This window comes from Sinocyclocheilus anshuiensis, unplaced genomic scaffold (genome assembly GCF_001515605.1).
Source record: "Sinocyclocheilus anshuiensis isolate Anshui unplaced genomic scaffold, SAMN03320099.WGS_v1.1 scaffold567, whole genome shotgun sequence".
Taxonomy (NCBI): Eukaryota; Metazoa; Chordata; class Actinopteri; order Cypriniformes; family Cyprinidae; genus Sinocyclocheilus; species Sinocyclocheilus anshuiensis.
In genome coordinates this window covers 44,576-51,896 of record NW_015549600.1, presented here as the reverse complement: position 1 = coordinate 51,896, position 7,321 = coordinate 44,576, and the positions used below count along the sequence as shown (strand labels likewise).

Genomic DNA, 7,321 nt, shown 5'->3' with positions numbered 1-7,321 from the left:
CTAATGCTCCTCGCGACAGCCCCTCCTTGGCCGATTCCTCTGAGGAAGGATCTACTGACTCAGAGACGGGGCACCCTTGGGCACACGCGTCCAGACCTCTGGAAACTTCATGTCTGGTCCCTGGATGGAACGCGGAGGTTCTAAGTGACCTCCGTTCCCTCCCTCAGGGAACGAGGGTTACCATACGTAACCGAGACGTTTTTCTGTTACATTTTAACTGAAGCAGGGATCATATCAAGAGACCACAATATTATTTTAGACATGGAGCTGTGTGTTTTTTTTTTTTAAACTTGGGCTAATAAGTAATCACATAGCAACTAATTCAAACAACCACCCAGAACACTTTAGTATACATATATCAGGTTTTTCATTGTTAATCAGCACTCCCTGAAGAAAACGTCAAAATCCAGTTAATTTCAAACCATCAAATTCTATTTCGTAAGAGCTAAATGTGGAACAGACGATTCATTTGCACCTCAGGATGCCCAAGTCATCTTCTAGCTGAGGAGCACTTCCCATCCCAATGTAATCATTGAAATCTATATTACTTAATAGTTCAGGTGTTTGACTATAAATTATTCTCATATAAGGTACATGAATCCAAATGAATTCATGCACATGCAAATTTAATTCATTGTTGTTTTATATAAAAATGCAGATGAATGTCTTTGACTTTTGCAGCATATCTTGCTGATTTTCTGCCTCTTACACCATGTGCACTTTTAAAGGGATAGTTCACCCAAAAATTCTGTCATTAATTACTTACCCTCATGTCGTTCCAAACCTGTAAGACCTTCGTTCATCTTCGGAACACAAATTAAGATATTTTTGATGCATTCCAACAGCTCTCTGACCCTCCATAGATAGCAAGGTTCCTAACACGATCAAGGCTTTTTGTGCGCAAAGAAAACAAAAATAACGGCTTTATTCAACAATTCGTCACCTTATAGCGCCATTTTGGACAGCATCACATACGTAAACGATGCATGCTGTTCTGTGTCAGCAGCACCATACGTGGATGAAGCGTTGTTTACGTTGTGTACGCTTTGACCGGAACATAATACATTGTTTACATATGAGATACTCTTCAAAATGGCGCTACAAGGTGACGCGGAGGAGACGAATTGTTAAATAAAGTATTTTTTTTTGTTTTCTTTGCACACAAAAAGTATTCTCATAGCTTCGTAAAATTTAAGTTGAACCACTGATGTCACATGGATTATTTTAATGATGTCCTTACTGCATTTCTGAGCCTTGATCATGTTAGGATCCTTGCTGTCTATGGGAGGGTCAGAGAGCTCTCGGAATGCATCAAAAATATCTTAATTTGTGTTCCGGAGATTTAAGACACTGTGTCAGGTTAAAAACAGTCTAAAATGACATACAGGCCAAGATGCAATTAATTGTGTTAACTTCAATTAATTAACTTTTTCCCTGCCATTGACTGAGTTTTCCGGCTCTCCGTGTTTTCACTGTTACATGGTAGGAGGCGCTATTACACATCTTCTGAAAGAGTACTGAATGTCTGGATCAAAATACAGGCGAAGAAGAAGCAGTAACAAGCAATTGTGTATTTAAGCAGATGCATTAGAGGGCCGGAGTGATTCATTTTTTGTAGCCGCTATGTACACAACCTCCAGCCTTCTTCCATCACCACGAAGAGGATAAAAGTGTTTACAGGACTTACATAAAAACACTCTTTTGTGAGATAACATGTGTGTGTTTAGAGTTATTCCTGCAGGGTGGCTGAGTACAGCTCCAGCCTCTTTTCCACTTTGCTTCCTGCCCTAATCTTTTTATATCTCTGCCTGTCCAGTTGGCAAGAGGCCACTCCGTATCCAGAATCATTCCACCATTATGTGCTTCAAAACTTATTCTGCTGCTGTCTCACATTGAACATCCCTATATGTTCATGGCCCCTCCTTGGAGAAGATCCTCCTGAGAAACCTCCTGGACACCAAACGATGTGAGAAATAATCCATTTTGTTATTGCTTTGGGACTTTTCCAATTCAGCTTAAGCAGGTTTGGGGGGATGTGAGAGCAAGCTTCCATCTTCTAGTAAAAACAGTCTTTGTATATTCTGCAAGGCATCGGCCGACATGCACTCCCTTGGGGCGGCAGGAGTGTTGTAAGCCCATGCTGGTGTCTGCGGTCGCAGGAAGTGACATGGCCTTGTGGCAGGAGACATAGCAACTGGTGTGGGGGAGGGGATGGGGGAGGAGAGCAGGAACAGTGAAGGACATAAATGAAAGAGTAGCGAGGAGATGTGGTGTGAAAGGCAGCCTGGAGGTTCTGGCAGAAAAGAGTTTGAAGAATGATGCTCCAAATATCCAAATCATTAAACGTCCCTGCTCACAGACCGTATGGTCAGAATAAAATCTTGTCTGTTTAAATGCACTTTACACCTGGGTGCTTCAAAAACATTGTATGACTTTAAAATATTTACATACTTTTTAAGGTGATGCAATTTAAAGTCATTGTTACATTCTGTAATTATTCCTAAACCTTGCTGCATGCAGAATACAAATCATTTTAGTCTCTGAGAAGCACGGTCATATTATATTATGAAAAACGTTTTGTCAGGTAACCTAAAAAGCATCATTGAAAGGATAAATGAAAAATAAAAATTCTGTCATAATTTAATCACCCTTATGTCTTATGTCCTGACCTGTACTGTATGACTTCTTTCATCTGTGGAACATGAAGAAGATATTCTGAGGAATGTTTAAACTTCATACAATGGAAGTCAATGGGGTCCAAAAATACAAACAACAACAACAAAAAAAATGTAAATGTATATATTTTTTTGTGTTTCAGAGAAGAATGCCATATATGTATGAATGAATGTATGTATGTAAGTATAAATAAATACTAAGTTTTTTTTTTTTGTTTTACGTTTTTTAAAATGTTATGTTTTTTTTTAATTTTAAAGTTTTAAATAAAACAGGTTATTAGCGAATGTTTTACAAGAATGGAAGTCAATGGGGTCCAAAAATCCAACAAATTTTTCAAAATATTTTCTTTTGTGTTCCATAGAAGAATGTCATACACACTGTAGACACATTAATAAATAAATAAATAAATACGTTTTTTACATTTTAAATAACGTTTTAAATAAAACAAAGATTATTGACAATTTTTACAAGAAAATTCTATTGCAGTTTCTACTCTAAAATTTCATTTTAATTCAGTGTTCCTTGCGGTTTCTTTGTAATGATTTATGAAATTTAAATCTTACACCAATTTCACAATATTTGTTTATGATTTATGTGATTTATGAGAAAATATGATTTACTATGACGTAACCAATTTGACTACTGAAATGTATTTTTACATGTCAGATCAGGCTAAAATAACTCTTGGTTAATATTTGGTTAAAATAAGTTCTGCATATGTGACACTGGTTTATTCCTCCTTTGAAGATGACACTTTGGAATAGACATGCTATGTCTCTATGATTCACTGGAATGGGGGCATCTTGCAATTAATATGTGTGTGACAGAGAGACAGAGATGTGACAGGGGAGGGTCAAGGATGGAGGAACGGTCGTGGCCAGGGGTGGAGAGAATTCGTTAACATTATTATGCTGGAAAAGCCCATCCCCCTTTATGTCCCATCTCGTAAATGTCATAGGGGAAAAAATCTCTTTGCACCATTCAAGGGGTCATGGGAAATCGCATGCGCCAATCAAGAGGAGTGTAGATTGCCATACCTGCTTGACTGCATGTGACATGATGTGTTCAATGGCTCTTAATGTTTGAGTTATCATTAAAAGAGCACAGGTTGAGAAAGATGGTCTTACTGGTCACATGATCAAAACCATGATGCAAAATCATGATGCAGTTAGAACTCATTGTAGATTGAACAACTACCAAGGGCTGTTTCTTTGGATGCATCTAAGTACAAACAGTGGGAAAATGTGCTTTTCAATGGTTTTTACCTGGAATTCAGCCTCCTGTAGGCCTATAAGTTGTATAGTGTTGATTTGGTTAAAAACATTAACTCAGACATGCATTAAACTTCTATAATGATGCAGTATTGAGAAGGATCTATCTAGGATATACTGAATGTATATAACATCAACATATTTGAATGAAATCGAGTTCAGCAGGTCAACTTTCCATAACTTCAGCACCATGGACAGAGCACAACTTCCTATGAATGCCAGTTGAAGCTACATGAAGAAAACAGGCCTAATTTAATTTCATTAAAAGTGCTAATAATGAAAATGTCAACTGGAGTATGTCTCCGAGCATTATTGACATTAAACGCGAATTAGGAATGATTACTGTTCACACAAACCAATAGAGAAACCACATTACATTTCTTCACAACAAAAACAATTCTGTGGACAAATGAAGCGAAATAAATCACAGTTGTGTTGTAATCTTACCTACACGATGGTTAGAACTGAACCAGAGCACATCTGCAGAACTGTTACGGCATCCGCGCGAGCGACTTTTGGCGTCCTAAAACGGCTTAAACGTGAATGGGTTGGGGAAGCAATAAATGCGGCGTATTAACAGTCTCACACGATTAAGATGAAGCGATATCTTGGCGTAATCAATGTGTTCCTTATTTCATACCCGTTTATGTGGAGTTGTCAACATTCTGAGCGACTTTTCACAGACCGTTCCTTAAATGTGAGGAAAAAAAGAAGCTCCGAGAGCACAATGTAGTAATTTAGAAGAGGAAAAACTTGTTGAGGTAAACAAAAGTCCTTTTCGATAGGTAGACCTAATCAAATCCGCCGTCGTTTCTCAGAAATTAGCCTAAACTAGTTCTGCATCGAAGAGTGGTCCGTGAAATGAGGTGCCGTATAAAAAGCCGTTCCTTCAAACGTCCTCAACCGGAACACGAAAGCCTTCGCAGCTCCATAATATCACAATGCGCCTCAAGCTTCAGTTTAGCGTCTTCTCTCTTTGTACTAGAAATTACCACGGACTATGAAATCTCAAGCTTGTTTGTTCTCCGATGCTGATTTGCCGTGTTTGGTGTCGCGTTCTTTCCCGCCAGATAATTGCTGCTGTTTGTCTCGTGCAGCTGAAGTGCACTGTAAATCTGCCCGCGCGCGCGGAGTGGGACGAGACGGTTTTACAGTTCCAGTCACTGCGCTGACTGACGATATGCGGCTATCAGGAGATGTGATGCGAGTTCAACGAATCCAGAGAAGCATCATAAATTCATCAGAGCCCCTGGAAGGCGTTAAGATACCGCCTCACTGATTAATTAAGTCGTTAAAATGTATGTTAAACTTTTCTGAGGCCACACTTTACAACAGTGTTAACGCTGTTGCTTATTTAATCAACATAAGTATTGTTGCTTATTTTAAATATTATGTGGCGAACCTTGTAATTAAACATTATGTTAATAATAATAATGTTAATACTATTGTGTTATAAATAGAAACGTTTATAAAGCGCTTTATAAACGATTCTGATTGGATGCGCCGCGTTCTAAATTGATGATAAATGCTGATAAAAACTGTTAAGGCTAGAAGCAATACAGCTGCAGCTACTGGGCATGCGCACATCAATAAAATGGGTTGGGGTATGTGTAGACATTAATAAAACACAATCTAATAGGTAGAAAATTTAATTTATTGTTGGTTTCCAGCCGTAGCTGTATACCTTAGCCACAACCATTAAATACCGGTGTTTATGAGCATGGAAACTGTAAACCGCGTAGACTACGGTTAGGATGATGAACTATTATTTGCCAGATGAAATGTTTATTTTGATTATTATTACTAATTTTAGCTATTTATTGCTATTTTACCCACCGTATGTTTAACATAAGATCGGACCATTTGTAAATTGAATGTGGAATTTTGGTAATTGCAACTTTTTATCTCACAATTCTGATTTTTTTTTTTCTCAGAATTGCATGATTTAAACTCGCATTTCTGACTTGTTATTTGTTATAAATGTTTTTTTTCTTTTGCAATTCTGACTTTTTTTCACAATTGTGCATTTATATCTCGCATTTCTGATAACAAGCAATTGCATTATAAGTATTTTTTCCTCAGAATTGGACTTTATAACTAGCAATTGTGAGTTTATTTCTCACAATTCTGAGAAGTCAGATTTGCCAGACGTAAACTCACAATTGTGCGAAAAAAGTCATAATTGTGAGATATAAAGTCGCAATTACTTTTTACATTTTTTATTCAGTGGCAGAAAGAGGCTTTCATATTATGCTGCTTGATATTGCAAATAGTTTGCACTTTGTTACTCTTCTAGTTAATTACCCAGTCTTTAGCACATTCACAGAAAATATTGCTTACTTCTTATTCAAAATAAGGTGGATAAAAGCCTTGGTAAAATGCAGTGATAAGTACATCAGAAAAGCCATGACTTCACATGACTTATTTTTTTATTTTACTAAAAATTGAAGGCCAAGTTATTTAAAATGTTATTGTAAGATTAAAGTTGCGTTCCTGCACCACTAGCCTCACTAAATTGAAGCTTTCTGAACACTTCCCCACCCCTTCTGTCATTGGCTGACTAAACATATAGTCCCACCCCAAACACACGCCATTGGTTGAGTCGGATGCCACACTTTTCAGGGAAATAAGCTTTATATTTACTCATACAGTAGTTGTCTTTGCATATCAAACAGGGATAGCTTTAAAAATCTAACATCCAAAGGCTAAACACTTCACATTTAAAGCTGTATTTATAGTCATGAACATTTTAAACTGTATATCTGATTACTCTATAAGCATTTACTGTATTGGCAGCTACATTTACAAATGCAGCGTTTCACATTTTCACTTTGTGCACGACACATCAAAGAGGTCCAAGACAGCTGTTGTGAAGTGCGATAAAATGGTGTGTGTCATATTTTCATTTCTCATTGATTGCTCTTTCCCGATTTGCAATTTGATGGAACCAGCGGCTGTTTACATTCAACAGTGCATATCATTCTTGGTTGGAGCGATGAGCGTTGAGTATTACACCCATCCTCACAGTCTTCCTTTCTCTCACACGAAATGTTGACATAAGATCTACTGTAGATGATCATGTCATGTCAGCCGCTGATTTCCTTCAACTCCTTATCTGCTGAAATCTGGCCATAAGGTTGTTCTGAAGACCGAACAAAAGAGCCGCCTAGTGGAGCTGGATGAAAGCCAAGATAAGCAGTAGCCCATCTGTAAGGACTGCTCATTGATTTTGGCCAACATGATAATGACTTGTAGGATACACACACTGCAAGGACTCTGTAGCTTCTCCATCTGAAGACACAGAATGGACTCTGTGTATTAATGGCCGCAATGCATTTTGTTTATACAGCCAAGAATACCAACCAAAAATGAAT

The 7,321-nt window shown here is 37.7% G+C and overlaps 1 protein-coding gene across 1 annotated transcript in view; it reads right to left on the bottom strand.

Annotated features, from left to right (window-relative positions):
• The window catches only part of LOC107658661 (protein FAM163B-like), a 35,838-nt gene extending 30,719 nt beyond the window's left edge, over positions 1-5,119 (bottom strand). Inside the window, exon 1 of the mRNA XM_016447303.1 lies at positions 4,395-5,119. The gene's annotated coding sequence lies outside the window, so the exon portion shown is untranslated. The remainder of the gene's footprint in view (positions 1-4,394) is intronic.
• Positions 5,120-7,321: the final 2,202 nt, after the last annotated feature.